At 48.1% G+C, this 25,806-nt stretch overlaps 2 long non-coding RNA genes across 7 annotated transcripts; one reads left to right on the forward strand and one right to left on the reverse strand.

Annotated features, from left to right (window-relative positions):
- The first annotated feature begins 983 nt into the window (after positions 1 to 983).
- On the forward strand, positions 984 to 24,577 carry LOC109488674. Of its 5 annotated transcripts, XR_004619054.1 has the most exons (8): positions 984 to 1,069; positions 1,194 to 1,467; positions 8,302 to 8,490; positions 8,845 to 9,074; positions 9,877 to 10,026; positions 10,996 to 11,247; positions 11,370 to 11,499; positions 22,688 to 24,577. It is a non-coding gene; the product is annotated as an uncharacterized LOC109488674 (long non-coding RNA). The 5 variants fall into 5 exon arrangements; XR_004619051.1 differs by lacking the exons at positions 984 to 1,069; positions 1,194 to 1,467 and adding an exon at positions 1,740 to 2,489; XR_004619053.1 differs by lacking the exons at positions 984 to 1,069; positions 1,194 to 1,467 and adding an exon at positions 11,808 to 11,881 and having other exon boundaries at positions 8,352 to 8,490.
- Positions 1,660 to 19,547, reverse strand: LOC117795190. Of its 2 annotated transcripts, none has more exons than XR_004619055.1 (5): positions 19,455 to 19,547; positions 19,170 to 19,229; positions 7,913 to 8,590; positions 7,674 to 7,774; positions 1,660 to 1,788 (listed from the first exon to the last, which is right to left on the reverse strand). It is a non-coding gene; the product is annotated as an uncharacterized LOC117795190 (long non-coding RNA). The 2 variants fall into 2 exon arrangements; XR_004619056.1 differs by lacking the exon at positions 1,660 to 1,788 and adding an exon at positions 3,787 to 4,247.
- Positions 24,578 to 25,806: the final 1,229 nt, after the last annotated feature.

The raw sequence follows: 25,806 nt of genomic DNA on the forward strand, positions 1-25,806 counted from the left end.
CTCCACTCCAGACTAGGCTATCGTCTTAATTCGGTAGGTATGTCTCCTCTGACCTGGGATGACATCAAATTCTCCAGTTGTTTCTACCCTGATACAGGATGTCTCCCTAGATCCCCAGATGTTTGACCTGGAATGTGTCACTAATTAACCCAGGTTTTCTACCTTGATGTTAGAGGTCTACCTAATTTCCCACGTTTGTCTATACTCGTCAGGGGCTTCTAATATCCAAGGCATGTCTATTCTGATCTGAGTTGTACCCTTGGTATGTCAACTCTGATATGCAATTTTTAATTCATCAGATGTGTCTAATCATACCTGGAATATTCCTTACTTACCTCGGTGTGTCTACCTTGGCCAATGTTATTTCCTTAATTCCCAGTTGTGTCTATATTGACCTGTGATGTCTCCCTAATTATCCAGAAGTGTCAACTCTGACCAGGAATGTCTCCCTAGTTCCCCAGGTTGTCTGCTTTGACCGGGGATGTCTCCTTAAAGGCTCACTTGTGTCTACTCTGACATCGAACGACCTCATATCCCTCAGTTGTGTGTACACTGACCTAGGATCTCGCCCTTATTCCCCAGTTGTGTCTAATCTGACTTAGGGTATCTTCTTTATTCCCTAAGTGTGTCTTCCTTGACCTGGGAGGGCTCTCTAAGTGCTCAGGTCTGTCTGTCCTTAATTGGGATTTCCTCCTAAATTGCCAGATAGGTCTGCCTTTCCCCGTGATGTCTAATTTCCCTGCTCTGCTCCAACCTGAGACATTTGTGTAGTTCTCCACGTGTGTCCACATGGACATTAGATGTCTTCGTAATTCCCAGCTATCTAACCCTAATTCCCTTGGTGTCCTGCCCTGACCTTGGAAAGCTCCCTTATCAGCAGGTTTGTTTTACCCTGACGTGGGAGGGCTCCATTATTTTTCAGGTCCATGTACTATAATTTGAGATGTCTCCCTAACCCCACAGGACTCTGCTCTGCGGGATTCTGTTTCACCAGATGCACCTGCCCTGACCAGCGGGTCTTCCTAAGCAACTAGGCGTCTCCTTATTGACCTGGGACGTCTAATGGCTGGTATGTATCTACCCTGATTTTGGATGTCTCCCTAATCCTGAGGGTGTGCTTCCTGATCTGGGATGTTTCCCTAATAACTCAGGCTTACTCATCCTGCTAAAGGAAAAATACCCACCAATTACAGATCTAGCTGTTTTTATTGAACGACTTCACAAAGCCGGCGTCATCTAACCTAGCCGATAAAAACCAGTGAAGATCTGCACAATGCAAGAGATTTTATAGACCAAGTGAGCAGAAACAGGCAGTGACGCTGGGCGTTTGCCGAGGGCTAAGCGTGGTTACTCTTCGTATACGGGGCACAGGAAGTCGCGGAGCAGGTCACGTAACTTGTGCTGAGCAGGGACGTGCTGCTTGGTTAACCCGGACCTTCCTTTTCTGGGAGAGCGGAGCAGAGACAGGTAAGGTTTGGTTTGCTAACGGGGCTTACTACTAGAGACTATTTTGAGCTAACCCAGTACTGTAACAAATTCCCCCTTTTGAGCAGACTCCGCTCACTGAGAGGCGTGACCAGATCTAAGGCGTTACTTTTACTTTCGGTCGCCGCGTTTGTGGTCTCTGTTGGGGTCTGTAGTGTTTGCAGGTCATGAAGCTCGGCTTGTTTTCTCCTCGATGGCCACGTTCTTCCGGTGCTCTGCTCTGAGTGCGTCAGCTGGCCGGTGGTTGTGAACACGTACTGAAGATTTTCAGAGAACGCAGTGCACCGGGAAGACTGATGACGACTGTGGGAAGAAAAGCAGCCGAACTTTAGAGCGTGCCCTGAAGCCGAGGTCCCCTGTCCCAAACCAGCTGAAAGCAGCCACAGAATGACCCGAGGTCAGGTTTAACCCGGTTAAGCCGAGTGGCTGGTTTAACTACTTCTTGCAATCGTGTGTTGACTTCTCCTGAAGTACTTGTCCCAGTGCAGGAGGCATCGGCTACAGCACGGAGTGCTCAGAAGGACACAGTCACAGTTACCGTTACCTGAGACGGCTCTGGCGAGCGGAGGCGGAGCGGTCCGCGGGGCAGCTGCAGCCCTGGCCGGAGCGCTGCCACTTCCCGAGCGGAAGCAACAGATGGCTGATCCTGGCTGTGCTGGCACCGCCTTCCAACCACGGTGGAAACGATCCGCCAAAGGAGGCAAACCCGGAGTCCTCCGTAGCCGCTGGCCGTCCCTGTTAGAGGCGCAGCGTGAAGCCTCAGCTCGGCTGTGGCAGAGGCGTGGCCAGAGGGCGCAGACCACCGCTTCCCCTCCTCGGTCTAGACACCGAGCTGCCCGCGCTGAGCAGAGAGCCGCCCCTGCAGAGACGCGTGTACCCAGGGGAGGCACGGCCCGCACTGCCCGAAGAGCCATTCCCGCGGTGGAAGCTGTCGGAACAGCTCTGCGCTGGGAAGGAGATGGCCCTGGAGGTCAACGAGACTTAAAGTCCTGGAGACCTCACCGGTAGTCTTGTCTTGCTTCCTCTTGCCTTGTCTCCCTTCCTTTGTATAGAGCCTGGAGGTAAGGTCCCCCGGGGTTTGTTAACCAGAGACAGGGGGATGGCCCCCGGGATTAGGGAGGCTGTTTCTCTGGAAAGCAGGGGTACGTCTGTGATGCCCTGAGAGATGTGAACAGTGGCATCATCTTTCTAGAACAGAGCAAGGCAAAGGTGGACAAAAGAATCATACAGACTTTCACCTAATGTAAAAATTAAGAATTAGGAAAAACACAGGAAGAATGGAGAGAAACTTTATTTTTCCAGCTTTAATGAGAAATCACTGACGTGTGTCGCTCTGTGGGTTTGAGGTGTGCGGCATGGTTTGACTGATGTCGTGAGATGATTACCGCACCAGGGTTCGGCTACCGTCCACCATTGCGCCAAGACGCCACAAAAAGAGACATTCCTCCTTGAGATGAGAACTCCTAGGATCTGTTCTCATAACAACTATCCCGTTATCACAGCAGGGTTACAGCTGTGTCCTCGTGTTGCAGGGTCGGCCCTAGTCCTTATTCGTCTTACACTGGCAGGTGTGTCCTTTCCGACCCCCTTCCTCCAAGGCGCCCTCTCCCCACCTCTGGTAACTGCAGATCTGGTCTCTTCTTCTATGAGTCTGGTGTGTTCAATTCCACATCTGAATGGGATCATGCAGTGTTTGTCTTTCTCTGACTCAGCACAGTGTCTTCGAGCCCACCCATCACACAGGTCCTTGTGTTTTGGTGGCTGAGTAATATTCCAACGTAAACGTAAACCACAACTTCTATACCCAGTCATCCACCGATGGACACAGGTTTGCTCCGGGACTCGACTAGTGTAAATAATGCTGCTATAAACATGGGGGTGCAGGTAGCTTTTTGAGTATTTTCATTTCCTTTGGATATATTCTCCGAAGTGGGATGGCTGGACATGGGTAGTTCTGTTTTTAGTTTTTGAATAACTGTGTCCCATAGTAGCTGTACCAACTTATAATACCACCAACAGTGCACAAGGCTCCCTTCCCTCTTGTCCATGCCCCTGCCACCGCTTGTTATCTCCTCTCATTTTGGTGACGGCCATTCTAACAGGCGTGAGGTGATATCTCCTTTTGGTTTTAATTTGACTTGTGATGTTGAACATTTTTCATGTCGCTATAGGCCATTTGCATATCTTCTTTGGAAAAATGTCAGTTCTTTTGCACATTTTTAAAATTGGATGATTTGTTTGCTACTGAGTTGTATTCTTTATATATTTTGGATATTAACCCCCTATCAGATGTATGCTTTGCAAATATTTTTTCCCATTCCGTAGGTTTCTTTTCACTTTGTTGATGGTTTCTTTGGCCATGCAGAAGCTTTTTAGATTGATGTAGTCCCAGGAGTTTGTGTTTTTTTTTATTTTGTTGCTAGTGCTTTAGGTGTGACTTCCATAAAATCATCACCAAGACCATGTCAAGGAGCTTTTTTTCCTATTTTTTTTTTCTAGGACTTTCATGACTTCAGGTCTTACATTAAGTCTTTAATCCACTTCAAGTTAATTTTTGTGAGTGCTGTAAGATAGGGGTCAGTTTTCATTCTCTCACCTGTGAATATCCCTAGAAAGAAGCCTTCTTGATCCAGCATCTGGAGGAAACAGGCTACCTCGTGCTGTTCGCAGCTTCTCTCCTGGTCACTTGGGTTTTGCGGTCTCCTGAGTTAGCACAGGACCAGATGTCAGTTGTGAAATACGCACCCAAGGTTTGGGTTATCCTAGAGCATGTGAATTTGAAAAACATTTGGGTCAGTTCCTATCTTTCTGACAGTAGACGTGATATATTAGAGCTCTTTACAACTAAATGTTGGCAGTGCCGTCTAGAAATAATTTCATGCATCGCTTACACGCATGTACACAGGAATACATAAACATACAGACACATGTAAAATTACATGCTTAAATTTGGTTTTAGAATTTTACGCATGAGACAAGTTCAATAATGAAAAACCCACTAGTTTATAAAAGGACAGCTGAATACAACTGTGTTTCTGACACACAACAAAGTAGGATTACCTACTCAGATGAGTTAAGCTTTTCACTAGTAATCATGGAGAAGATTTTAAGATCTTTCCTAGTTTCCAAATAGCCTTTCTTTTCTTTTCTGTCATTCTGATAGGAATTATTTGCCTGAAGTTTGCATTTCAAAAAGATGGCCCTTAGTTCCTTCCTCCGGGATAGAGTATTTACCGACTAAACACAGAGAATACAAATTTCTCCAGGAAGGACTTTTGTTTCCTAAGTCCTGATCTTTTATAATATCTCAAGCTTTCTGAGATGAACAGGAGGTTTCAGGATGGGCAAAAAGGATGGGTGGGCTTCAAATTACCTCTAGACCTGCATTTCTGTACCTGTAAAGACTCAAGTTATAAAGCAAGGCCAGTTATTTTTAATTCCTCAAAGAATTGAGTTGCAACATGAATGATATCAAGGGGCTGACCCACTCATCCAATTGTATTATCTTCAGTTTGCTTCTTTATATCAGGAACATTTTCGACTTGGATGAAAATCAGAAGATTTTTATGTTCTGGATTTAGAGCTGTGTGTCTTTTGAATATTTTAGTAAATCCTTCCACAAAGGTTTCACAATGTTTTTCTTTCCCTCTGGGTAATTTCATTTTAGTTAGGAACTTTTTTTTTTTTTTTTTAAGAACCTCCATTGGGCTTTTTTTTTTTTTTTTTGAATTCCAGTATACTTACCATCCAGTGTCATGTTAGCTTCCGGTGTAGAGTACGGTGACTCAGGACTCCGCACATTCCCAGAGCCCGGCGCGCACACGCCTAACGCCCATCAGCTGTGTAGCCCCAGCTCCTGCTGGCCGTCGCTGTGTTCTCTGTTAACAGACTGGTTCTTGGTTTGCCTCATTATTGTCCCTTCGTTTTGTTTCTTAAATCCCACATATGAGGGAATCATATGGTACTGGTTGTTCTCTGACTGTGTATTTCACTTAGCGTCATACTCTCCAGCTCCATCCATGATGTTGTAAATGGCAGGATTTCATCCTTTTATGGCTAATATGCCGTGTGTGTAACCACGTCGTTACCCCTTCCTCTACTGATGGACACTTGTGCCGCTTCCATAATTTGACTCTTGTAAATAATGCTGTTATAAACACTGGGTACACATAGCCCTGGGAATTAGTGTTTTTGTATTTTTTGGGGTAAATACCCAGTAGTGTGATTACTAGATCGTAGGGTAGTTCCATTTTCAACTGTTTGAGGACCCTCCACAGTTTTCCAGAGCGGCTGCACCAGCTTGCACGCCCACCAGCAGTGCGCGAGGGCTCCCCTTTCTGCACATCCTCACCAACACCTGCTGTTTCTTGTCTTGTTGATGTGAGCCGTTGGGACAGGTGAGAGGTGCTATCTCATTGTGGTTTTGATCTCCGTTTCCCTGATGCTGAGTGGTGTTGAGCGTCTTTTCATGGTCTGTCGGCCATCTGGGTGTCGTCTTTGGAGAAATGTCTGTTCGTGTCTTCTGCCCGTTTTTAAATTGGAATTTGTCTTTTGGGTGTTGAGTTGTATCAGTTCTTTATATATTTTGGATACTAACCCTTAATTATGTCATTTGCAAACATCTCCCATTCTGTAGGCTGTCATTTAGTTTTGGTGATTGTTTCCTTCGCTGTGCAGAAGCTTTTTATTTGATGAAGTCCCGATACTTATTTTTGCTTTTATTTCCTTTGCCTCAGGAGACACACCTAGAAAAAAGTTGCTATGGCTGACCCTGGAGAAATTACTGCCTGTGTTCTCTTCTAGGATTTTTATGGTTTCAGGCCTCACATTTAGGTCTTTAATCCATTTTGAATTTATCCTTGTGTGTGGTGTCAGAAAGTGGCCCAGCTACATTCTTTCTCACGCAGCTGTCCGGTTTCCCCAACACCATTTGTTGAAGAGGCTTTTTCCTATTGCATGTTCTTTCCTCCTTTGACAAAGATTAATTGACCATATAAACATGGGTTTATTTCTGGGCCTTTATACTATCCCATTGGTGTATAAGCCTATTTTTGTGCCAGTCCCCCACTGTTTTGATTACAGCTTTGTCGTGTAACTTGAAACCTGGAAATTCGATACCTTCAGCTTTGTTTTTCAAGATTGTTTTGGCTATTCAGGGTCCTCCGTGGTTCCACACAAACTTCAGGATTGTTCTAGTTCTGTGAAAAATTGTGCTATTTTGATAGCGATTGCATGAAATCTGCAGATTGCTTTGGGTAAGATGGACATTTTAACAATATTCTTCCCATCCCTGAGCATGGACTTCTGTCCCCTTGTGTCCTCTTCAGTATCTTTCATCAACGTGCTTTAGTTTTCAGAGTGCAGGGTTTTCACCTCCAGTTTATTCCTGGGTATTATCTTTGGTACAATTGTAACTGGGATTTCTTTCTTAATTTCTCTTGCTGTTGCTTGTTAGTATAGAGAAATGCCATGGATTTTGTATCCTGTGCCCTTACCGAATTCATTCATCAGTTCTAATAGTTTTTCGTGGAGTCTTTAAGGTTTTCTCTATATAGTATCGTGTCATCTGTGCAGTGGGAGGTTTACTTCCTCCTTACCAACTCGGACGCCTCCGATTCCTTCCCCTTGTCTGACTGCTGCGGCTTCCAGTTTGGCCAGCTTCTAACCTGGAGCTCATTATAAAAGTCCTTTCAAATGTTTTATTTGCAGGTTTTAGCTGAGACAAATAGTAAATATTCCTGGCAGTGTTGAACTTTTTTTTCCCCTTTGAACCAAAAGTGTATCTAAGTCCCTCATGACCTATCCATGGACTCACAGTGCATCTCCGAAGAAGGTGCGAAAGACAGAGTCTTCCCGCGATCCAGAACCGTCCCCAGGGACAGGCAACGTGAAGACAGCTCCCCTGAGAGCTGGCAACAGTCAGTAGGATGTTAGCGACAAATGGGGTACAACCCACACCTCAGTCCAGCCGTCTTCTCAAGGGCCCTACCCTGACGCTCGAGCTGCCTGCACACGCAGGGACAGGCAGGCAGGCAGAAAGCCGAGCCAGATTCTCAGGACACAAAGCAGGACAAACAGTAAAGCCACAGCTGCCCCTGGGAGTGAAAGGATCAACAACCAGTGGGTAACCCGAAACCAAACTCACAGGAGTCTGGGTTTGGAAAGGAAGAGACAACATGACATTTTACCTTCCTCTCTTTGCCAGCTTCTGCCAGCTTCCTCAGTCTCCTGTCTGGAGGCTCCAGAGCAAGTGAGGTGTCCCAGTGGGTCCCATCTGGGTCAGCAGAAGCTGTCGAAAAGGAAAGATGAATATAGTGAGTTGTTGGCTGAGACCACTTTCCCTCTAGGCCCCCTGTAAATGGATAAGCTTATCGAAGGTAAAATGTTCCTTCTGTGGCTGCTGTAGTTCTGTGGGAATTACCCTTACATCCATCTGTAGCACCCCGTAAGATGCCCCCCGGTGAGGCGTTGCCGTTTCCGCAGGTGTCACGGCCTCCAGAGCCGTGGTTTCCGAGCAGTTGAAGAGCCGGGTACGAGGAGAGGGATCGTCCGATTCTTCAGCACCTCGGGGTCCCACGTCTCCTTGGTTTCTGTTGGACAGATTTGTCACTTCTGCTCGAGGGTCACACCAGCAGCACCCCGCAAATCAAGACTGTGGACCAACACGGGGCAGGACGGCAGGCTCGAAATGCAAGCACCTGCCAGCTCGAGGGGACCCGCTAAACACTGGAGCAGAGAGCCCACGAGACCAGGCGGCTCACGTGCAGAGCTCACAAGAGGAACTCACCCGTGGCCTGTGTCTCCTCTTGTCCCCAGAGCCACGTGCCGTCTTCCTCAGATGCCATCCTTCTCGTCAAAGCTGATCCATTTTTCCTGTCCGGCTTGTATCTATGCCTCGTGAGTCCGGCGTTACTGAATCTCGCAGATGAACAGCAGCGGCGAAGACCTGTGCGAGGCCAGGGAGGCGAGCAGGAACAGGACGTCACGCTGGGCGTTTGCTGATGGGTAAGCGTGGGTACTCTTCCTGTGTGGGGCACAGGGAAGTCCTGGGGCAGGTCACGTAACTTGTGCTGAGCAGGGAAGTGCTGCGTGGTTGACCTAGACCCTGGGAGAACAGAACATAGAAACAAGTTTTTGTTTGCTGACGTGGGGCTAACATTAGCAACTCCGTTTTGGACCTAATCTGGTGACTTGAACAACACTGATAGAAGCCATATCCATTGTTCTTTTTCCCCAAGTGTGTCAACGCTGATCTAGATTGTATCTCAGATTTCTCTCGTAAGTATACCTGAGCTGGGACTTCTCCAAAATCCCCCAGTTGTGTCCAACCTGATCTGGTGTGTTTCCCTCCTCCCCTAGGGTGTGTGGGCGTCTCCCAGTTCTCTCAGTGGGTCTACACTGACCCTGTGCGTCTACACTGATCAAGGACATTCCCCTAAATCTCCTCTGACCTGGGATGTGTCCGTAGTGCCACAGCTGTGTTAGTCCTGACCTGGAATCAAACTTCCCCAGAAGAGTGAACTCTGAACATCGATGTCTCTCTAATACCTCACGTGATCTCCTCCGACCTGAGACCCCCAGCTCTCCAGGTGTGTGTGCTTTGACATGGGAGGTCTCCTGGGATATGCAGAGGTATGGACACTGAGCTGGAATAGCTCCCTGGTACCCTAGCTGTGTCTAGTCTGACTTGGGATGTCCTCATAAGTCCTAGTGTGTTTACACTTACCCGGATTATCTCCCTCATTACCAGGTGTGTGTCCTACCCTGGATATCTCCCCAATCCAAGCATTCTACCCTAAACTGGCGTGTACCCCTGATCTGGGAAGTCTCCCTTATTCTACACGTGTTCCTACCCTAAATAGGGTATCTCCCTCGCTCCCCAAGTGTGTCTACACTGACAGGAGATAAATCCCTAACACCAAAGCTGTGTCTAGTACAAACTGGGATTTTTCTAATTCCTAGTGTGTGTTTGCTTTGTCTTGGGTTGTCCTGCTAAACTCCATGTCTGTCTACACTTATGGGGGTATTTATCTAATTATCCAGTGTGGATACCCTGACCTGGAAATCCACCTAATTTCCCAGGTGCTGCAATTCTAAAATGATTTGTCCCACTATTTCTCCAAGTGTGTGAACCCTGGTTTGTCCCTGTAATTTCCAAGGTGTCTACCCTGAACTTGGATGTCTTCGTAATTGACCCTGTGTTTCTACACTGACTTGGGATGTCTCTTTATTTCCCCAGATGTGTCTACACTGAGAGGATGTCTCCTATTCTTTGGTGTGTCTACTCTGACCTGTAATGTCTAATATCCATAGTGTTTACTCTTACATTGGATAGCTCCCTAATTCCATGAGTGTACGTACAGTGACCTTTGATGTCACCTTATTTTGCAGGCTTTTCTGCACTGACCTAGGATGTCCTAATTCCCCAGGTGGTCCGCCTTGCCACGTGGATGACTCTAATTTGCCATGTATGTCCACACGTACCGAGGATCTAATCCTGCAGGTGTCTCTGTGCGGAGGCGGCATGTCTCCGTTTCATAGGTTAGTCCACACTGATGTGGTTGTCACTCCAGTTGTTTCCCCAGCTGTTCCTTCTGACCTGGAATGTTTCCTTCCCCAGGTGTGTTATTGCAGGTTAGTTATTACTAATTCCTGGGTTGTGTCTACCATGAACTTGGAAGTCTCCCTAATCACACTAACCTCTGACGTTTCACATATCCCCCAAATGTGTTTACTATGACGTGGATCACCTCTAATTCCCTGGGTGTGTCTACTCTGACCTGGGATGTGACCCTTGTTCTGCAGGAGTATATACCCCGACCCCTGAGGTCTCTGAAATACACCAACCTGGGGTGTTTCTCTAGTTCTCTCAGTGTCTGTATTCTGATACGTACTTAGAAATGTATCCCTAATCCAGTGTGTTAACACTGCAAGGGGGGATGTCTCCCTGATCACCCGGGTTTATCTTTATTGACCAGGAATGTTTAATTCCCAGCTGTTTCTACCTTGATCTTAGGTCTCTTTAATAACCAGAAGTGTCTTCTCTGACCTGAGATGCTTACCTTATCATCAGTTGTGACTCTGATCTGGGATGTATCCCTAATTCACCAAAGGTGTCTTTGGTGACCTTGGATGGTCCCCTGACTCCCCAGGTGCTCCTACCCTAACCTCAGTGTCGTCCTCATTCTCCAGGCGTGTCCACCCTAACCTTACGTCTAGGAGTTTTCACAGAGAATGTATCTTCTCTGACTGGTATATGCACTTACAGCCCAGTCGTGTCCACACGGGCAGGAGTGAGTCTCTAATCCCTGTTGTTTCTATTGTGACCTGGTTTGTCTCCCTAATTCTGACCTGGGTTGTGTGAGTCCTCAAGTGTGTGTCCACTGACCTGGGATGTCTCATTAAAACAGGGGCTTATCTGTGCCACTCTGGAAGTCTCCCTTACTTGGCACATCTCCTTAACCCCGCAGGTCTGTCTGCCCTGACCTTTGCTGTGTCTGTAATTCCTAGATGTGTCTACACCAGCCTGGATTGTCTACTAATTACCCACGTGTCCACCAGAAGTGGGAGACCGGTTACGTCCACACTGAGCGTCTTCATGCCCCAAGCGTGTCAGCACTAGCCTGACTTGGTAGGTTCCCAGCTGTGTCTCCCTCGACACTGCATGTCCTTCTGATCCTGCAGGTGTGGCTACACTAACCTGGGAGTTTCCCTCATCCCCTGACGTCTACACCTGACTGCTGTGCCGACCTGCTATGCCAGGTATGTCTACCGTGACCCGGGACGTCTGCTACCGCCAGTGCGCGTACTCGGACTGGGGAGGTCTCCCTGCTTCCCCAGTGTGCCTGCCTTGATCTGACTTGGACTGTCTTTCTCATTCCCAGGTGTATCTAGAATGTGTCCCTAGTTACCAAGGTGCGTCTCTAGTTCAGTGATGGCTATTTTCCCCCCGGGTAATCTGCCTTGACCAAAGCCGTGTCCACAATGACCGGAGATGTCTCCCTGTTTCTCCAGGTAGGTCTGTTCTGATCTGTGATGTCTAAATCCCTAGGTGTGTCTGTCCTCATCGCGGTGACACTTTTAATTCACCAGATTTGTCAGCCTGACGTGGGATCTCTCCCCAGTTACCCATGTGGGTCTTCCCTGATACTGACTACTGTGTGTAGCCCAATCTGGAATCTCTCCCTCTTTTCACAGAGTTCTCTTATCTAAGGTGGGAGATGTCTGCTTTATTCTAAAATAGATGCATCTCTTTTGACCGGAGGTTTTTCTCTAATGTCCTGGGTTGTGTCTCTGCTGACTTAAAATGCTTGTTTCCCCAGGGAAAGATACATGACCTAGGATGTCACCTTGATTCAAGTATTTCTATACTAACCTGAGAAGTCTGTTTACCCAGGTGTGTGTTCTCTTAACTTTTATGCCTTTAATTCCCTAATTCTTTACCTACTCTGATCAGGGAGCTATCCCTACTCACCCCGGTGTATATAAACCTGGATGCTTCCTTAATAGTCAGTTGTGTGTACACGTACCTGGAATGTCTTTTCCCCAGGTGTGACTACTCTTATCTCAACTGTCTCTCTACCCGGGACTGTCTACACTAGAGAATGTCTACCTAATTTCCCAGGTGTGTCTATGCTGACCCTTGTTGTATCTCTTATTCCCCAGTATGTCTGCATTCACATGGGATGTCTTCATATATTCTCAGATACACGCAGGACGCTCCCCACAGCCCAGACAGGTCTACCCTGACCTAGAATTTCTAAGCCCTTCTTACTCCCCTGATCTGTCTACCTCGACCAGGGATGTTTCCCTGTAACACGGGTGTGTCTCTGACATCGTATATCTAATTCCCCAGTGTGTCCATACTGAGGAATGTCTAATTCCCAGAGTGCATCTATTCTAACCTGGGAGTTTGACTGAGTTGCCCAGGAGTGCCTACCTTTACAAGATATTACTCCAAATTCCCCTGGAGCGTCTAACACACTTGCAGCTCCTAAGAAGTGATCCTATCTATTACAGAATATCTACAATTAGTTAGAATATGTCATTGCTGTACATCATGATTTGCTTTTATGAATAACTCAGAAAAAAGCAAACCCAATTATGCCTTATGAAAAACAATGCAGACTGGCTTATAAAAGTAAAAAAATCTCATAACTGATTTGATCTTTTTAATTGGTTAAATTTGGGCAAATGGGCACCTTGGATTTCGGGTATTTTTCAAACATCTGATATCACCCTCCCGTTACTCATGTTAATGTATTATATATATGATAATGTATTCCTATGTATTACATCTTCTCGAGTCCTCAGTGCTTTTCAGTAAACACTGACTAATCGATGATCTCCATGTGAACTGAACAGCAAAGCTACATGAACAAGAATTATCAGAAGAACCCAATGACGTTCTGATTCACGATCTTCACACACCAAAGATCCACCACGGGGAGTAATGCTAAATAGCCGCTCTCAGTTCAACTGAGAACGATCAAAGGAAGGGATTTTTTTTTTTTTTAAATGAGATGGAGACCACAGTTTGGATATGCCCCCAGACCAAAGACTCATGGTCACTTAACCCGATCTTAAAACTGTCCTGATTCCAAAAACGCAGACTCTGATTTTAAACAAAACTTCAGTTTTCATGTCAGCATGACTTATATTCCAAGCTAATCAGCTAAACTCGAGTAAGCTGATGTAATGAAAAGGAATGTAAAGGACAGCAAATCACAATGGAAAATGATGTACTTAGGGTTTATAAAGCAGGAATGTGTGACAGCCTAGAGTTTTTTTTTTTTAAAGATTTTATTCATTTATTTGACAGAGAGCGAGAGAGGGAACACAAGCAGGGGGAGTGGGAGAGGAAGAAGCAGGCTCATAGTGGAGGAGCCTGATGTGGGGCTCGATCCCATAACGCCGGGATCACGCCCTGAGCCGAAGGCAGACGCCCAACCGCTGTGCCACCCAGGCGCCCCTAGAGCAAAGTTTCTTAGCCACTTTCAGTTTCAGTGTATCCCTGTTCCCAAAATGCTTGTTTTTTGCCCAATACAATATTCGTCTCAAGTAAAGCTCTCTGAATTTTATTTTTCTAGTAGACACAGCTACAAAAGTAGGCACTGGACACCCCAGGTTAGTGTAGACAGTCCGGATGAAGCAGGGAAACAACACGATCCGGGCTGCCACACATGGGGAAGGAGGACGACATCCCTGGACACATCGGGACACATCCAGGGTCAAGGCAGGCACAGCTAGGGAGTTAGGGAGACAAGTCAAAGTAGACGTAACTGGGAATTAGGGAGACATCCCAAGTCAGGGTTGACAAGACAGGAGAATTAGCAAGACCTCAAAGGTCAGAGTAGACACGCCCGGGAAGCCAGACATCCCAGGTCACGATAGAAACTCATAGGGAATGAGGGAGAGCCCACAACAATGGAGACACTAGGGAGATGTGCCAGTTCCGTGCAGACCCACCTCGGAGACCTCCCAGGTCAGTGTAGACACACCTGGAGATTGAGGGACCAATGGGGTCAGAGTAGAAGCATATGAGAAAACGAAGATACTGGGGCGCCTGGGTGGCGGAGTTAAGCGTCTGCCTTCGGCTCAGGGCGTGATCCCGGCGTTCTGGGATGGAGTCCCACATCGGGCTCCTCGGCTGGGAGCCTGCTTCTTCCTCTCCCCCTCCCCCTCCCCTGCTGTTCCCTCTCTCGCTGGCTGTCTCTCTGTCACATAAATAAATAAAATCTTAAAAAAAAAAAAAAAGAAGATACATGCCAGAAGCATCTGGGAGGCTCAGTCAGTTAAGCATTTGACTCTTGATTGTGGCTCAGGTCATGAGATCGAGCCCTACATCCGGCTCTGCACTGGGTGTGGAGCCTGCTTGAGATTCTCCCTCTCCCTCTGCCCCTCAACCCCCACCCCACCAGCTCTCGTGCTCTCTCTCTCTCAAAAAAAAAAAAATTATATATATATATATACACACACACGCACATGCCAGGTAAGGGCAGACACGTTTTGTGAATTAGGAAGAAAATCCAACCCAGAACAGATATACCTGGGGACTTAGGGTGACATCCCTGATCATGGCTGACATGTCAGGGGAATAGAGAAGACAGTCCTTGTCAGGAAAGACACACTTGGAAGATAATGAGAACTCACCGGTCACTGACACACCAGCATAATTAAGCAGACATCCAAAATTAGGACAGATGAACCTGAGGAATTAGTGAAAAATTCCAGTTCAGAGTAAACAAACCTGGAGAATTAGACATCTCAGGTCAGTGTAGGAACACCTGGGGAATTAGGGAGTCTTGTCAGTGTAGACCTACCTGGGATATTAATAGAATATTCTAGGTCAGAATAGATACAAATAGGGAGTTAAGCATCCCAGGTGAGTGCAGACATACCAGGGTAGAGACAACCAGATCAGGGTTGACATATCTGGGGAAATAGGGAGTCATTCCAGGGAAGATGTACCGGAAATTAGAGTAGCATCCCACGCCAGGACAGACACACCTTGGGTATTAAGGACACCTCTCAAGTCAGTTCAGACATACCTGAGGAATTCGGGAGACATCCGAGGTTACTAGAGAAACACCTGGGCAACTAGAGATAATCCAAGTTTAGCACAGACACTCGTGGTGACTAGAGGCAATCCCAGGTCAAAGGAGAAGCACCTTGTGAATTAGGGAGACATTCCGGGTCATAATTCTCAAAAATGGGGAATTGGGGGACACTCCAGATGAGTGTAGACTCACCTGGGGAACTTGGGAAACGTATGAAGTTCAAGTAGACAAACGGGGATTAGGGAGGAACCCCACTGAGGTGTCGGGAATAGAGAGAGGTCCTGGGTCAGAGGAGACACGCCTGGGGAATTCGAGAAATGCCCCAATCCCGTGAAGGAACCCCTGAGAAGTTGGCAGACACCCAAAATCAGGGTAAACACACCTGAAGAATTAAGGAACTCTCCAAGGTTAGACACACTCAGCAACTATGGAATAGCCCAGGTCAGGGACGGCAGGCCTGAGGAATTTGGGATACATGTGAGGTGAGGGTAGATACGCTTGTTGAATTAGGGGACGTTCCATATTACAGGGGAGATAGCTGGTGAATAAGAAAGACATCCCAGATAAGACACACAGGGATACCTCAAAGTCAGAGAAGACACCCCTGGAACATTACGGAGGCATTACATGTCCGTGTAGATAAACCTAAGGGTCAATGGAGACACACCGGGTCACAGCAGACCTCTGAAGAAAAGGTATACTTGCAAAATCAGTGAAGACATGACTAGGGAATTGGAGGTCATCTAAGGCCAGTGGAGACCCACCTGGAAAATGAATATAGGCACACCTGGGTTAGTATGGAGGTCACCAGGGTCAGAGAAGACATACCTAGGGAAATAGACATCCTACGCGAGACAAAAGACATCTCATGTGAGGAATTAGGGAGACATCACAATTCAGAGAAGACACTCCTGGAGAAATAAAGTCCTGAGTAAAATAGTCACACCTGGTGAAACAGAGACATATCTCAGGTCAGCTTAAACTCATTAGGGAATTAGGTCTATATCCCAGTGCCACAACTGGGACACTGTTGAGAAGACCAACTCAGGGAAGACGCTCTTAGAGAATAAAGGAGTCAACTCAGGTCTGGGCAGGTACCTCTGGAGAATTAGAGAACCACATAAGAGAAGTAAACAGGGCACTTAGAGATACATTGCAGGACAAGCTGGACACACTGGGGAACTAAGGACACATCCCAGTTCAGGGGAGACACAATTGGAGTATTATGTGGACATCCTATTCAGGTGAGACACGCTTGGGGAAATCAGACACATCCCAGATCCACAGTGTCAGTGTGGACATACCTTGGGTATTAGGGTACATCCCAGGTAGTAAAGACACACCTGTGGAATTAGGGAGATTTCTCAGGTAAAGAGGATAATCCTAGGGAATTAGTGAGACATCCTAAGTCAGTGCAGAACACCCGAGGATTTATGGTGTTATCCCAAGTCACAGAAGACATGCCTGAGGGATTAGAGAAGTCAGAGTTCAAAGGAGACACACAACAGGGAATTAAGTAGATATCCCAGATCAAGGTAGACATTCCTGGGAGAGAAACACGATGTCCCAAGTCAGTGCGCACACATTTGGGGAATTAGACCAATCAGGGTAGTCACACCTGTAGAATTAGTAAGACACTGAGGCAAGTTTAGACATACCCGGGGAATTAGGGCGACATTACTGATTAGCACAGACTCTCCTGGGGATGTAGGGAGATATTCCAGTCAGAGCAAAAACATTCGGGGGAAAATTAGACTTCCTAGGACAGAGTAAACACACGTGGGGAATTAGGGAGACGTACCATGTAAAAGATGACACAGTTGGGAATTAATGAGACTTGCTGAGCCAGTGTAGACCCACCTGGGAAAGAGTACATACCAGGCCAGAGCAGACACACCTGGGGAATTAGATCTTAAGTCAGAGTGGGCATACCTGTGGGATTAGGGAGATATTCCAGATGCAAGTAAACATACGTCAAGAATTAGAAGGTAATTCCATTTCAGTACAGATACGCCTGAGTAAGATTAGGATAAACCCCAGGTGAGAGTAGAGACACCTGGGGATTAGGGAGTCGTCCTAGGCTAAGGAAGACACCCCTGGGGTATTAGAGATACATCCCAGGTCGGGATGGACAAACAGGAAGGAAAAGGGACACAACCCAAGCCAGAGTAAGGAGACAAACCACGTAAGGGCACTGGTTTACCCAGAAATAGTAAGACACAGACCAGAGCAGACACACCTAGGAAATAACGAAGACATCACAGGTCAGTGCAGACATCTGCGGAATTATGGATATATGCCAGCTCAAGGTACACAGTCCTGGGGACAAGATGACACTCCAACTCATAATAGACCCACATTAGATACAGGGAGACATCCCAGGTCGGGGTAGATACCTTGGGAAATAAGTGTATTTCAAGGTCAATGGAGATACACTGCGGGAATTACAGAGACAACCCAGGTTACAACAGACACAGCAGTGGATTAAAGGAGACATCTCTGGTCATGTAAGACACACCAGGGGAAATAGGAAAAAAATCCAAGGTCAGTGCAGACTGTCCTGGGGAATTAGGAGACATTCCAGGTCAGAGCAGACATACCTGGAGATTTAAAGAGACATCCAAGGCCTGAGTAGAAACATATGGGGAATTAAGGAGACAGGCCAGGTAAGAATAGACATCGTCTTTCAGTGTAGACATAGCAATGGAATTAGGGAAACATCATTAGGTCGGAGTAGACATATCAGTGAAATTAAAGAGACCACCAAGGTCAAGATCGACAAAATTGGGGAATTAGGAAGACATCACAGGTTAGAGTAGAAACACCTAGGAAATAAAGTGACATCCCAGGTCAGAGTAGTCGCATCTGCAGTCTTAGACACATTCCAGGTCAGTGTAGGCAACGCTGGGAAATCAGATACCCCAGGACAGTGTAGTCTCACCTGGGGGCAAAGGAAGACATTAAGTCTGCAGACACAACTGGGAATTAGGGAGACTACACAGGGCTAAGGAGACAGAGCGGGGGAATTAGGGTGCATCTAAGGTCACCATAGATGCTCCGGGGAATTTACAGAGACGTCCCAGGTGCACAGACCTGGGGAAATAAGACGAGTCAGAGCAAAGAAGGTCCATTCAGGAGTCAGACGTACACCCTAGGTCACAGGACACGCATCTGGGAAATTGTAAGAATTCTGAGTGTAGTCTCACAAGCAGAATTTGTGAAATATTCCAGCTGGGAGTAGACACACCTGGGGACTGAGGAGAATCCCAAATCATGCTAAACAGACAGAGATACGAGACACTGAATGACACTGTGGACACACCAGGGAATTGGGGAGATATGCCAGGTAGTGTAGACACAACTGGGGAGTTAGGAAGACATGCCAGGTCACAGTAAACCTATCTGATGTATATGGAGTTATTCCGGGTTTGAAAGGGACACCTGGGCAATTAGAGATCCCAGGTCAGCGTAGACAGACTTGAAGTATTAGGGATACAGCCCATGTCAGTGTATACAGAACTGTGGGAAGAAGACGACATCCCATGTCAGTGTGATATCTTGAGAAGTAGGGAGGCCTCTCAGTTCTGTGTAGACACACCTAATTAGGGAGACATCCCAGGTTAGAGTGACCCTTGTGGAAGGTAAAGAATTAGCCCATGTCCGAATAGACACACCCGGGGTATTAGTGAAATATATAAGGACAGCATAAACACACTTAGGGTATGTTGGAGACATCAAAGTCAGAGTAGACATCCATGGGAGATCAGAGCGTAGTTCCAGTGTAGACAAGCCTCCTTTATCACGGAGACATCTGACGTAGTGGAGACACACGCGGGGACTTAAGGTAACCCATTTCGGTTCAGATACACTGGCACTACGGGCACTTATCCCAAGTCGGCGTCGACTCACGTGAGCGTCTATGCAGACCTCAGCTGGTCAGACACTTACAGAGTCAGCACACCTAAGAACTAGACATCAGATCTATCCCACACCAGTTCAGACATAGCTCAAGTATTAGGGAGATATTTCAGGTCAGATCAGAAAATCCAGGGCGATAGGGACACACACGAGGTTTGAGTAGAGAACCGCATTAGAATTACAGAGATACCTCTTGAGAAAACATACCTGGATAAGTGGGGAGACATCCCAATGTGGTGTAGACAACCGCAGTAAGTTTAGACACCCCTGGGGAAATAAGGAGATACCCCAGGTCAGGGTGGACACTCTTGGGAAAGTAGACACCCCAAGCCAGGGTAGACATACTTGAGATACTGGGGAGCCATCCCAGATCAGGCAGGACACACCTTTACAGACAGAACAACTACAACAGCCAGGCTGGAACACAAACTCTGGGGCTCTGAGGTCAGAGACAGCACACCAGAGAGAACAGGCCAGTCGGCAGAGGCTCACCTGAGGAATTGGGGAGCCATCTGAGGTCCGTGTAAACACAGCTGGGGGAACGGGGCAACACCAGACTCAAGGATAAACACACCTGTGGGTCTGTGAAGATATACCGCGTCAGAGTAGATGTACCTAGAAAACAAGGGGACATTCTGAGCAGTGTAGACATCTCTGGGAACCGTTAGTCATCACTGACACACCTGGGGGTTTAAAGCAATCTCCCGGGTCAGTATAGACACACAAGAGAATTAAGGAACCATCCTGAGTCAAGGTAGACACTCTTGGGGAATTAGACATTCTCTACCAGGGGAATTTGAGAAACACCCACGTCAGAGAAGACACATCTGGGGAACCAGGTACATATCCCATACTAGACTAGACACAACTGGGGAGTTATGGAGACAACCCAGACCACTGGACACACTCGTGGGGGAACTAAGAGACGTCACAGGTCATAGTAGACTCGCTGGGGAACTAGGGACACATCCAGGGTCAGAGTTAGACACAGCAGACACCCCTAGGCAGTCAGGGTTATAAACCTGGGAGCTTCCCAGGTGAAATCCAAAACCAGCAACCCCACACGAAGGGCAGGGAGAGACCAAAGAAAGCAGCAGACCCCTCCGGGCTGGCGGGTTCAAGGGAACTGACATTGAAGGCTGCTGTCGGGCAGCTGGAGGCAAGTAGGTCTCCGCACCCACTTGCTAAACCCTGAAAGTTTACACAGAGGCCGACTGGGTTCGGTCCCCCATGGCACCTAGATGGCCTCCACACCACATCACCAGCCAAGGCTCTATCCGCAACGCAGCTTCAGGGAGCAGAGCACAGAAGGCGAGTGGAAGGCACCTTCGAAGACGGGAGAGGGCAAGGAGCCTCGGACCGCCCAGATCTAGCTCACGCATCAGCGCCGGTCACACCCTCTCGGTGGCCGCCTCCACCAACATTTCAGGTCGCAGCAGACACATTTCGGGGAAAAGAGACCTCTCGTGGCCGTGTATACAACTGGGAAACAGAAAGTCATGCCAGGTGAGAAGATGCACCTGGTGATTTGAGGAGACGTATGACGTCAGAGTCCACACACCTAGGGAATGAGGAAAACATCCCAAGGGAAGTGACACGCCGGGGCTTTTAGGGACACTTCCAGGTCACTGAGTCATACCTAGGGATTTGGGGAGACGTCATTGGTCAAAGTAGACACACCTTGGAAATAAAGGAAACATCCCAGGCCAGACACGGCACCTGTGAGGAATGAGGGAGCAGACGCGGCCTGGGCATGGAGGAGACATGCCAGGCAAAGCTGGAAATGTCCCACGTGTGAGGAGACGTCCTCGGGGTGTTATGGAAATACCACAGTCGGTGACACACTGCGAATAAGGGAGACATTCTGTGTCAGTGTAGACACGCCGAAGGCATCTGGGACAGAGGCCTCCCAGATCCGAGCAGACACACCTGGGGAATCAGGGAGACTTCCCAAGTACAGGGACGGGGCGATAGCCTAGGTGAGGGTGGACATACCTGGGGAATAAGGGGGACAGGTCAGGGGAGACACACGTGAGGACTACAGGAGACACCCAGGAGATGGCAGACCTACGCACATATCAGGGAGTGCCCCCTGCTCAGAGCAGACACATCTGGGGAGTTAGGGGGACGTCATCAGTTAGTTTAGACAAAGTGGAGAATTAGGAAGACATCCAAAATCGGGAAAGAAACCTCTGGGCGTTACAGAAACATACCAGCTCAGAGCAGCAACACGGAACAAGGCCGGTGTGGACAGACCCAGGGAATTAGACATCCCAAGTCAGGGACGAGAGGAAAATCCCAAATCAGAGTAAACGCCCCTAGGAAGTTAGGAAGATACCCCAGGCCAGTGTAGACACCCTTGTTTGCATCCTTCCTGTCCCGCTGCTTGTGCATTTTAGGGTTTAAGTTCCCCTCAGGCTGGGTTTTCAGGGAAACATCTGGAAGTCTGTAATGGAGGATCTAACCTCAAAACGGACACAGCGAGAGCTTGGGGGAGACAAATACCTCTTCGCCGCCTCCATTCACGGCACGATGTGTGGTTGTCATGGTAATAGGTGGGGACAAAAGTCCTGAAAAACTTGGAGAAGATAATTTTATAAGTTTGGACTCTTGGCTATACCTGATTCTTGCTGACTTAGGAAAGCAGGGCTCCTTTTTTGTTTTCCCTGGGCTTGAGCGCTTGGAAAGGCCGACCGCGGACAGCGTGGACAGCATGGACAGCGCGGACACGAGCACGGCGGCGGTCAGGGCCCCGCAGCGCCCGAGGCCCCCGGGCTCCGCCTCCGCAGTCGCAACCCTCGTCAGGGCACACGTAGCAGCACCGAAAGGCCCAGACTCGGACCGCCGTTAGGGACGGCAGGCCAGTCCTCCGAACAAGCCGTCCCCAGTCCCCTCGTGGTACATGCCACAAAGTGCTCACATGAGACGTTCGGCCAAATCTGGGCTGGGGGGCAGGCGTCCCCGCGGAAGTAACGTCTCATCCCAGACGAAGAGTGAACATCAGCTGAACCGGAGAGCGACAGAGGCGGGCGATGCAGGCACGGGGCTCGGGCACGAGGCTCTGACTGCACGTCTGGGCGGGGAAGGCGCGGGGCAAGCCGGGGGCACCTTGAGGGTTTGTTTTGTGTTTTTTGAGGGGGGTTGCCCTTTTTTTATTATATCATGTTAGTCACCATACAGTACATCCCCGGATTCTGATGCAAAGTTCGATGCTTCATTAGTTGCGTATAACACCCAGTGCACCATGCAATACGTGCCCTCCTTACTACCCATCACCAGTCTATCCCATTCCCCCACCCCCTCCCCTCTGAAGCCCTCAGTTTGTTTCCCAGAGTCCATAGTCTCTCATGCTTCATTCCCCCTTCTGATTACCCCCCCTTTCTTTATCCTTTCCTCTCCTACCGATCTCGCTGCTAGTTCTTATGTTCCATAAATGAGTGAAACCATAGGATAATTGTCTTTCTCTGCTTGACTTAGTTCACTCAGCATAATCCCCTCCAGTTCCATCCATCTTGAGGTTTTATAAGGCAGGGCAGCTACGAAGGGTCAGGGAGACGTGTCGGCAGGACACAGGAACCGGCGCGATGGGGCTCTCACTAGACAGGGTGGGTTAATTCAAACATCAAAAGGATAATGACTTTAATGGACTAAAAGTCATTGCGCATATAAAAATTTTAGCCTAAAAATCAGAAATGAATGTGTGGGCTTTGCTATTTCCCTCACAGGGACAAAAGGACCAAGAGAGAGAACCACAAACAGCTACACCCGACAACCAGATCCCTCCATGAAGTGGACAACTTTCTAGAACACGCAAACCACAACGGACTCAAGAGGAAATAGGAAATCTGATGAGACCGGCAACGAGGGAAGAGACTGAATCGGCGACGAATACGTCTGAGAAAAGGCTCAGGACCACAGGGCTTCCCCGTGAACACACGACATGTTAGAAAGTGGCTGCGGTGCCCGCCGACCTGCTGCACGGGTGTCTGCACTTCTGACATCAGCTGCCCGGGTCTCTTACCCCCGCCTCCCCCTCCCTCCGCCCAAAGCCCAGGAACCAGCCCGGCCTCTGCGGCTGCACGTGCGCTCGGGCCAGCCTGCGCGTCGTGCACGGGCACCTGCCAACCCGAGGCCCGCGCCGGCCTCCGGAGAGATGTACCCCGGAGCAGCCACGGGGGCGCGTACCGACAGCGGGGGCCCTGCAGCTCCCGGCACACCCACGGTAATTCCTGGCACTTGCTGCACACCTGGCCCCAGCCAGTAGTTCACGTTTGCACCTGGTCCCAAAACCACACACGCCCAGCTGTGCCCACGGCCGGTGTCCACACCACCGCTCCAGCCAGCACCGCCTTCGCCCTGGGCCCAGCAGATACGCCCCAAGGCGGCGCTGAGGACCTACAGGCCTTACGGCATCGGTGACACACACCCCCCGGCAACACTTACTGAGAATCACGCAGCTGTCGAGCTGTGGACCCCGGTGACATACACGCCGTTCTGGAGTCAGGGCCACCACACTCCCACACTGGCGCCCGACAGCCCGAGACCCAGGGTCACGGCACGTCCCACGTGCTCCTGTCTGCACGTGACGGTCTTCCCTCGCTGAAGTCCGTCGTGAAGTCTGGAGCACCGACAGCCTCTTCAAACAGAGACGCCGCGGGAGGCCACAGCGGCGACGGGGGAGCAGGGAAACACGGCTCCGACGGACAACACGCAACTCGCCCCGAAGACACAGAGACCCAGAAACTGCCCGACAAAGTCTCAGTAATTGTTCCGCAGATGCTCGGAGAGCTGCAAGAGAAGACGGATACATCATACAATGAAATCAGGAAAACAACACGAGGCCGAAGAAAGAAGTTCAACAAAGATATAAAAAACATTAAAAAAGACCAAACAGAAATCTCAGAGCTGCAGAATACCATGACTGAAGCGAAGAATTTAATGAGGAACTTCCAAATCATCTGGACCAAGCAGAAGAAAACATCCGTGAGCCCAGAAACAGGCCGGCTCACCCAGCAATGCCGCCCTTCGGAAAGGAAGGCAGGACAGACCTTGCCCGACTAACAAGCTCTGGGGCGCCATCCTCACGAGCTGCTGACGAGAAATGCGGAAAGGAGCTCGTCAGACGCAACAAAACAACGCTACCCAGTAACGTGGAAGACAGGGAAGAGGAACCGCACACCGGCAGAGGCAGGGCTGGTCAGACGTGGATACGCCAGTGCAGCAAGGTGGCGCTGCGTGCTTCCACGGAACTCTGGCACGAGGGTCGGGAACACCAGTAGTAAACAGCGACAGCTACAATGATGTGTTAGGAGATGCACGACATGAAAAGATAAAGCGTGACATCAAAAACATAAAATGCAGGGGGAGGAATACTGAGGTAGGGTTTTTGTACGCGGCCGATGTTGTCATCCACACACAACACGCCTGCATCTGTAAGAGGTATCGCACAAGCCCCAGGGTGGCCGCAAAGTCACACACGTGAGAGCAGCCACACACAAGATAAAGAGAAGGGACGGGCGCCTGGGTGGCTCAGTCGTTAAGCATCTGCCTTCAGCTCAGGTCATGATCTAAGGGTCCTGGGATCGAGCCCCGAGTCGGGCTCCCTGCTCAGCGGGAATCTGCTTTTCCCTCTCCCTCTGCCCCTCTCCTCCCACTCGTTCTCTCTCAAATAAATGTTTTTTAAAAAAGTAAATGGATTAAATTTTCTAATCAAAATGCGCAGAGTGACTATATGGATTTTTTTAAAAAATACCCAACTATGCTGCCTGTAAGGGACTCACTTCGACTTCCAGGACACACACAGGCTCAAATGAAAGGGACAGAAAATACATTCCACACAAATGGAAACCAATCGAGAGCAGAGATGGCTCACTTTTATGAGACAAAATAAATTCTAAGTCCAAAACAGTAACAAGAAACAAAGAAGGTCATTAAATAATGATAAAGGAGTCAATTCATCAAGGGGATATAACAATTATATATGCACCAGATATCCGAGTGCCTAATTACATAAGCAAGTACTCACAGATCTGAAGGGAGTAACAGAAACAATATAATAACGATAGGGGGACTCATATACCACTTCCAACAATGGCTAGATTATCCAGAGAGTAAATCAGTAAGGAAACCCTGGACTTGAACTATACTTTAGAACAAATGGACCTAAAAGAAATATACAGAACATTCCATCTAACAACAGCAGAATGCACATCTTCTCAAACATACATAGAACGTTCTCCAGGGTAGATCATATGTTAGGTCACAAAATAAGTCTCAGTATGTTTTAAAAGATTGAAATTATAACAAGTATCTTCCCTGACCACAGTGACATGGATCTGGACACGAACAACAAAAGGAAAACCAGAAAATTTATAAATATGTGGAAATGAAACAACAATGAAATCAAAAGGGAGATCAAAAAATATACTGGAACAAAAATGGAAACACAACATATCAAAACGTATGGGATACAGCAAAAGCAATGCTAAGAAGGAATTTTATAGATATAAAACCCTACATTAAGAAAAAAGATCTTATATAAATATATACCTCAAGGAACTAGAAAAGAATATCGACAAAAGAATGAAACTGGACCCCTATTTACCACTCTCACAAAAATTAACTCAAAATGGACTTAGGACTTCAATATAATATCTAAAACCATAAAACGCTTAAGAGAAAACATGGGAAAAGCTCCTTGACACAGGTCTTGGCAATGATTTTTTGGAATAATACTAAAAGCACGATCAACGAAAGCGGTGATCAAGGAGCAGGACTACACCAAACTGAAAAGCTTCTGCACAGCAAACGGAACCGTCTACAAAATAAAAGGCAACCTACAGGG

This window comes from Ailuropoda melanoleuca, chromosome 12 (assembly GCF_002007445.2).
Source record: "Ailuropoda melanoleuca isolate Jingjing chromosome 12, ASM200744v2, whole genome shotgun sequence".
Taxonomy (NCBI): domain Eukaryota; kingdom Metazoa; phylum Chordata; class Mammalia; order Carnivora; family Ursidae; genus Ailuropoda; species Ailuropoda melanoleuca.